Below are 8317 nucleotides of genomic sequence, written 5' to 3'. Positions count from 1 at the left end.
CCCCCCCCCCCCCCCCCCCCCGAATAGGATTGTTCGAGTAGGTTCAGCTTGAGCGTCGTGAGACCAATATAGGTTGTACTTAAGGTAGCATTAATCTACATTGACTCTTCAAAGGTTGAAATTTAACAAATGAACTGCATGTTTGTATAGTTAAAGTCCTCATAGTCTCTAACTAAAGTACACACAAAATTCATTCTTGTTGGGGGTGTTCAGAAACAATACCAAAAACCAAATAAACAATGTTTCAACATAGACAACAGTAGTGATCAAGCAACCAGAAAAACAATGTTTCAGTGCGTCACTCACTCTGACTGCCAGATTCGATCACGTTATCGCATCTGAGTTGTTATCTTAACACTTAATCAAGCTTGGACTTATTTAGTTTCTGCTTGGACAACCTTTTTTCCCACGAGGTCTGAGTTTGTGAGATCTTTGTCTACTGTGGAGTTATTGAACGCCTTGTGTAGTTTGACCTGGTTTCGATGGACCCATTTAACAATTGGCTCTTTTTGGCCTTTGCTGATTTTGATCTGGTAGACAACTGGAGACAGTTTGTCTGTTATCAGGTGGGGGCCAGTCCACCTGGGCATCAGTTTGCGGATGAGAGTTCTGGTCCCGGCCTCTCTTTTCCCAATTGTGGGGGCGAGCGTGTAGTACCAGACCCTATCTCCCACTTGGAGTTCCTCGTGAGAGGCCTTTTGGTCATAGTACGCCTTTCGTCCTTCAGCGGATTTTTCCAGGTTACTCTGGGCAAACGCAAAGGTGTTTTTAAGGTGTTCTTCCAAGTCATTCATGTATTGTTGTGTGGTGTAGGCTGTTGCCATGGCGGCATCGCCTGGTTGGTACAACAGGTGTAGAGGGAGAGTCATTTGTTAACCCTTCATCATCTCGAAGGGAGAGATGCCAGTCGATGTGTGTGGAGTGGCCCTTATGGCCATGAGGACTAGAGGGAGTTTCACGTCCCAGTCCTTGTGGTTTGCGGCTACGTATTTCTTCAATATACTTACCACAGTTCTGTTTGCTCTCTCCACTTGGCCTGAGGCCTGTGGGTGGTAGCCAACATGAAAGTTGACTTTGATGCCTAGCATCTTCCACAGTTCTTTCATCACTTCAGCTGTGAAGTGTGTACCTTGGTCTGAGTTCACCCTGAGGGGAAGTCCAAACCTTGAAAATACATGATTAATTAGTAACATAGCAGTTGTTTGTGCTGTGTCGTTAGGAGCTGGTAGGCATTCTACCCATTTGGTAAATGTGCAAGTTACTGTGAGAAAATATTTATTTCCTCTAGTGCTCTTAGTAAGTGGTCCAACCCAGTTGATCTGGAGGTCGGACCATGGGAATGCAATGCCTCTACTTTACAGTGGTGCTCTGTGGAGTGGTCTGGATGGCTGAAACTGGCCACAGACCAGGCACCCTTTTATGTAGTCCTTGACATCCTTTTGCATTCCAGGCCAATAAGCAACTTGTTTTAATAATTTCAGCGTGGCGTTATCTCCCTTGTGTCCTGCAGATGGGAGGTCATGCACATGAACTAACATCACCCCCCTGTGGTCATGGGGGACCACGAACATGGGTGAGGACGTCAGTCCATGAGCAAAAGTTAGGATGCCCTTGAGTAGTTTTAGCTGTTTGCGCAACTGAAAGAGGACTTTAAGGTCTGGATTGGAATCCAGGTCGGCTTCGGATGGAGTGTCTTTGTCTGGGTCAGTCAAGTACAGCATCATCGAGTTTATCACAAGATCCAACTTCTGAAGTTGGATGATGTCTGGGTCAGTCAGCATGGGTTGTACAGAGACTGTGTTGTCAGCCGGCTTGGCTGCAGTCTGTGCAAGTGCGACTGCCATTACCTCGGCTGTAGGTTGTACTGCCAGAGTTGCGAGCAGCTAGGAGGGGTCAAAGGACCAAGGAGGGCCGACCATGGAGGGTCGTCCACGGCTCCATCCTTGGCTAGGAACTCTGCGAGGTCATTATACCGCTTGTCATCGCCTAGGACTCTTGAATGTCCTGGAACCTTTTTCCCGTAGACTTGTAGGTCACGTGATGTCACCAAGTGATCACATGCCATGAAAAGCTCTTTGTGTTTGACCACTTTCTTGTTGCTTGTGAGAAAGCCGTTCTGTTTCCACAGAGCGAGATGACACAAGAAACTAAGTCGAGCGTAATTAGGGTCCATGCAGATGACTAGCGTTTGGATGGAGCGTTCTACTGCCATCTGGAGAGCTATTAGGATTCCTGCTATCTCAGCGTACTGAGAAGTCTGAGAACCTAATTTATAGCTAAAAGTGACCTCTTGTTGGTCTTGGAAGAGGATCCCTCCAACACCTGATTTGCAGGTTTTTTCGTGGTGGAATGAGCATCCATCCACATACAGTGTTGTCATATCTTTGCAGATATTGCTATCAAAGTAGTGGTGATTCGGGTCATCACTTACTGAGGGTTTTTCCGCAGCTGGTGGTTGGTTGGCTGGTACATCTTGTGTACCTTCCTGGCAGACCTCTGGAATGGCCTGTCCAGCCGTAAGGTTTGCTGTATCTAGCACAGGAGGATCCTTTGTGGCTGGTTTTAGTGACTACAGTACATTGTGGCTAGTGTCCACCCGGACACCTAATCTTACCAAGATGTCAGAGCCTATGTAGGTTGCATGTGGTAAGTCTGGGACCACGAGGAATGGGTGGACCAGTTTCCGTTGGATCGAGATCAGTTTCAGGTTAATGACTACTTTCGCAGTCATCCCTTGTGAACTGTTGGGATGCAATGGAAAGCGGAAAGCTTTCTCAATCAGAACTGGACCCAAATGTTTTTTAACCAACGTTTCGTAGAATGCTTGGTTAATAGCTGATTTATCTGTCCACAGAGACAGTACAGCATCTTCGGTGTGGGATCCTTGGATCTCTACACCTTTAACTACCAATAGTAGGTAGTATCAGGTGGGCTCTGACTGTTTCAGCTCGCAGAGGAGGCTTTCTTGTTCAGTCAGAGTTGGGTCCACCGGTTGGGTCTCTTCAGTTTCACATGCTTTTAAAGGCTTACTTATCAGGACTGTGTTCTCTGCTGAGAAGTCCTCTGTGCCTTCTGCTGTGCCTGCTGTTGGGCAGTCTGTGACTGTCTCAGGAGGCATGAGTATTGGCAGGGGTTTGCTCACTCTGGCCCACATTGTTTGTTCACCATAATCTATAATCGCCTCAAAGCGATTTATAAAATCCTGTCCGATCAAAAATGGGAATGAGTCAACCGTAGACACATGTACCAGGTGGTATAGTGTCATCTCGCCAACCTGCATGTGAACCATAGCTATAGCTGTTAGGGTTGTCCTCGTCTCTGCGAGGCCCTGCAGTTCTATAGCACGTTCTATGAGAGGTATTTCCCTGTAAACACCGTTAGCAGCAGTCCTGAGCTCCTCGAACAGTCTGGCTGACATAATAGTTATGTCGGCTCTACCGTCCAGTAGGGCTTCATGTGTGAGGACCCCTTCAAGTGTGATCGACAGGTAAGTTTTTTTAGCGACCCCCTTTCTGATAAGTTTACACAGGAACCTTGTATGTTTTGGCCAACGTTTCTTCTTACGTTTACCTTTGCCTGTGTAATCTCGGTTTGTCCGAACCGTTGGTGCAGTTGCTGCTGCTCCTGAGAGTTCGGTTTTTGACGAGCCTCCGTCATTGATGTATGAGATCACCCACTCTCTGCGTGTTGAGGGGCTCTCATTGTTTGTAACAACAAGGTCCTGGTGGCTGTCCATGACAGCGGCAACATTGTTGTTTGTGTCACCCTGATTTATCCGAACCGTTAGCACAGCTGTTGCTGTTTCTGAGGTTACAGTTTGTGACGGGTCACCGTCGATGACATGTGAATGTACCCCCCTTTTTCTGGTGAGGGGTTGTCAGAGTTTACAACAACAACGACATGGTGACTGTCTGTGACAGCAGTAACAGTGTTGTTTGTGTGCTCTGACTCATTAGCAATGATTTACGACACAACACATCAGATTGTTTGTCCGTGGCAACACCTTTCAACATTTCCAAGAACCGACGCACACTCTCTGTCTCGTCCGAGCTCAGAGCTGCGGGGCTCTCTTTCTGGACCCGCTGCTGTTTCTTTTTCGTCTCAGGCTGTCCAGGCCGACGTGGAGGGGGAGCAGGTCCCCTCCTCTGGGGTTCCCAGTGGGATCCCTGGTTGTATTGGTCACCTTTGGTGCCATACTTTTTACCCTTAGGGCGTGCGCCCCCCTTCTGGTACATTCATTCATCCTCTGGTTTCTTAGGAAACCATTTAGGATCTTGCCTGGACCAGGGGGCACTCATCTGTTGTGGTTTGGCTGCTGGGAAATCTCATTTCCTCTCGCCTTTCTTGGGAGGGGGAGCTGAAGCTCTCGTCCCTTCCAATTCTAATGACTGGACAGGAATCCTCTCACCTGGGAACACCTCAATGGGTGTTTTGGCATGTGAACGGGCCTCAAAGACATTCACAGCACAATTTTTTATCTCACTGATGGTTTTCTCTTTGAAATTAGCCATCATCTGCACTGACATCCTTATGTCAGAGTGGAGATTTTTGCTGAAAACGAACTTAAACGCTTCCTCCTCCTCCATGCCGGTTTTGTTCCTGTAACCAAAATAAGCCTGCAAAATTCTGGAATAATATGCCCTTGGGTGCTCATTCTTACCTTGCATGACCTTGTCGGCGGCTGGATATCCACCAGGTCCCGCGCAAGGGGTATACTCTTTCATAAGAGCAGCACATAACAGGCGGTAATCCTTTCTTGTGGCATCAAGTTCACGCTCTATAAAGGACAACACCATCCTGGCTGAAGTGAGCCGGATCAAACCTATTTTATCCTCAACAGTAGCATTGGGATAGCTTCTTAATTAGAAGTCAAGGTCATGCAGATAGGCCTTAGTGTCGGTCGAACCCAACGGCCCTGGCTCAAAGCGTTGGACATATTTCGCTATTTTATGCAATACCGCTATTGAGAGCGGAGGCAGAGGGATTGGTGTTGTTGGAATAAAATTATCACGTGGAGGTGACTCACCAGACTCACATGGAGGTGGCATAAGGGGATTATGTGTAGGAGGTACAACAAAATCCTTCTGAGGTGGTGATGGTTGACCTGGACTCTGACCCAGTTCGTCTTTGAGTTCCAGACATCCTTGCCCCTCGTCAGAGATTGTATTTGTGGCTGCGGCAAGTTGTGCCTCACAGGCTGGTAAACGTTCATGTGATGTATGACACTCACTTTGTAAACGCACGCCTTGTTGGACTAACGCCGCTTCTTCCAATATGCACTCTTGTAGAGGTTTTGATGTTAGCTGCAACCGTTGGTGCAGAGCATCATAGTCTGAACACAGTGCTTCACGCAGCTTTCTCTCATATGAGTCTGCTTGTAACAACAGCTGACCTTGTGAGATCTCTTTTTCACGTTTCAATTCATTCTCCCAGGTCTCCTTATCAAATTGAAACTGTGCCATGAGTTTTAGATACTCCTCACGTGTTGCCACGTGGTCCTCTGTCTCGCACATCAACTTTATTTCAAGGGCTTCTGTCCTGTAGGCCTCAAGGTAAAATTTAGCTTTTAGCAAGAGTGCTATTTTAGCTAGCTCTTCATAGCCTGACTTTTTATGGCTGCAGAAGTTACACAGCCTGCAACTTCTTTTAGCTCGTCCTATAACTCTGTTGAGTTCATGCGGTCCACCTGGTCACCTTATGGATATAAGGAATCTGTGAGCAGCTTTAGGGCTGTCTCCAGCCAGTCCTTTCCATCACATGGAGCAACATTAGCATCCTCAGCTTTTGTTTAATCTGCCATGGTGTATTTACTGTTCAGCAAAACCTATCTGGTTAAACCGTAGCAATCCTAGAGTTTTCCAACAGGTAAATGTTTGTATTTATGTGAGCAGTGAGTTTCACACACTATTTTAGCCCTGGGTTTCATCAACAGTACTGTTATAAGCCAACTACTCAATAAATGGGCACCTGTGTTTAGGCCTTACCCCATGTATATTGTAAGTAAATGCTTCCTGTGGCAGTGTTACTTAATATGAGCTTAATTCTAACAGATATAAGAGCCAGGCTATTTCAGTGTTCATTTACTCCAATGCACTTAAAATTAAATAAACCTACAATATTTTCTAAGAAGACTGACAGCAACTTTGTAGTTGTAAACGCTCCTTAAGCAGTTTAATTTACCAGAATTTGCTATTTAAACAGTAACTCATAAACCAAGCTTAATTAACAAGTTTATCTACCCACATGCGTCTTTTTAGAAATAAAATTAAACGAGTTTGCAGCTCTCAGTTCTGAAAAACTGTTATACTCTTTTTTCAACAGTAGGTGGCGGTGTAAGCTTACTTTTACCAGTAGGAGTCACTGACGACTTCCTGTGAACCGTCCTGTTGACATCCGGTCATTAGCCGTTAGCTATGATTAGCAACGGTCGAACACGGTTCAAATCAGCATTTATGGACGGATTTAAAGCTTTACGTGGCGTTGCTTCACAAGCACGCTCTAGACTCATGACTTTAGGAACGAATGTCAGGGCTTTATTCAGCTTTTTTAAACACAAAGGAAAACTCCGTTAAAAACTAGCTTCATTTCTGGGGTCACGTGACTTTACAGACAAGTGAACATCGGGAGTGGGCTTTTCGCACTGACGCCAGAGTGAGTGGACGTACACGGCGTTACGTCACCAGCTTCTCAGCGAATCAGAACGTCCCAAACAGTGGTCCTCGACCAATCACAGCTCGTGTGTACCCGCCTTAAGCTAGCAGTTAGCTTCAACAGTCCGGTCAAATTATCGCCCATTAAAGCTTCGAAAATGCACAATTAACTGTGAGAATGTAACAAATCAGCATAGAAGCAGCTCTGAGTTGGCGCTCAGCTTCACAGACAACGTTTCACCATTTAAAACACGACTCGTTGAGTCCAGTAAACAGAACCGGGTCGAACTCGCAGAACCCCCGGTCATGCAAGAGTTTCAAACAAAATTAATGCGTTATTCTCTCTGCTTACAGCTTAATTACACAAACAAAATGACAAGTTCCAGTTCCAAAATGAACATCAACGCAATTCTGCATCTTTCTGAACACCACAGCCATAAAATATGTCTGTACCAAGGTAAAAACTCTGACTTTTTTATGCCAACATGACGCGTTATTTCACAATAACACAGGTCTCAGGTCACACATATAATTTATCTCTTCAGAAACGTTACGAGCCACCAATTATGTTATTTAAAACACATATGGGCCACCAATTATGTAGTATGTCAGGACAGCTTTGCTGGGGACATACTACTAATTAATTATTCTTCTAGCTAGTTCAAGCACAAAGAATATTAATTGTTTAATTACAACGGATTATTTTCTTTTTCGAGTTAAATTTCTGCCATGTGACCGAGATAACCGTGAGTGGATTGTTTAATCAGTGACATGAGACGCCATTTTATCTTTGACACATCAGAATAAATACGGTCATTTATTTAACAGAATCAAAATTTAACATCAAAACACGTACACATTGATTTGCTGATCTGTTTCTAATTAATAAACTTGGCAAGCTTTACTAACAAGACAACAGAACATTACTGATCGAGGCCGATTCACCTCTGAAGGCATCGAGCTTGATTACTGGTGAATAGAAAAGTTAAAGAGGAGAAATAGAAGTTTAAAGATTTAAAGAGGGATGAAAGCTATGTGTGGAACCAGGACATTGCACCCTTCCTCCGACATCCCGCTCAGCTTTCAGGACGTGCAGCGACTTTGTTACCTTAGATGGGGGATACCTCCACTCCGAAACAGAAGTCCATTAGTACGCTCCCTTTACAGCGTCTCTGGTTAAAGTAGCTGGGAATCTTTAGAATAAATGCCGAAGTACTCAGTTCCACCGAATAAGCTTCCTTAGAAGTGGAGCATTTACTGCTCGGGTTGATTGTACAGCGATGCGATCTGTGACTCCGCTAAATGGAGGGACCCCTTGGCACATGGTCCCATCCATACGCTGCTTAAGTGAGTCTCATCTCTGACCGAAAGTTCCAGCAAGACTTAGAAGAGATTAAGACTTAAGACTCCGACTGAGTTCCAGGACTGAACTCCAGGACTGAACTTCAGGACTGAACTGAATAGTTCTACGAAGTGTTCCTTTTAAAGGGGTATACACTTCCTGTTACGTGGTACTTCCTGATTGGTTGAAACAACCATCAGGGGTGTGGTTCTAGTGATGTCAAGAGGGTCACTAGAAGTCAAGAGACAGCAGGAATGTTTAAAAAACGGTTAGTACAGATGGAGAAATGTTATGACGAGGTGAGACAAACGCAGGTGTCAGTTGA

At 45.3% G+C, this 8317-nt stretch overlaps 1 protein-coding gene across 1 annotated transcript in view; it reads right to left on the bottom strand.

The window, feature by feature from the left end:
- The window catches only part of aldh1l1 (aldehyde dehydrogenase 1 family, member L1), a 209789-nt gene that overhangs the window by 132520 nt on the left and 68952 nt on the right, over window positions 1-8317 (bottom strand). The gene's annotated exons all lie outside the window — the stretch shown is intronic.

The sequence above is a fragment of the Nematolebias whitei genome, chromosome 7 (assembly GCF_014905685.2).
Source record: "Nematolebias whitei isolate Nwh7 chromosome 7, NemWhi1, whole genome shotgun sequence".
Classification (NCBI taxonomy): Eukaryota; Metazoa; Chordata; class Actinopteri; order Cyprinodontiformes; family Rivulidae; genus Nematolebias; species Nematolebias whitei.
This window is presented reverse-complemented; position numbering and strand designations above follow the sequence as displayed.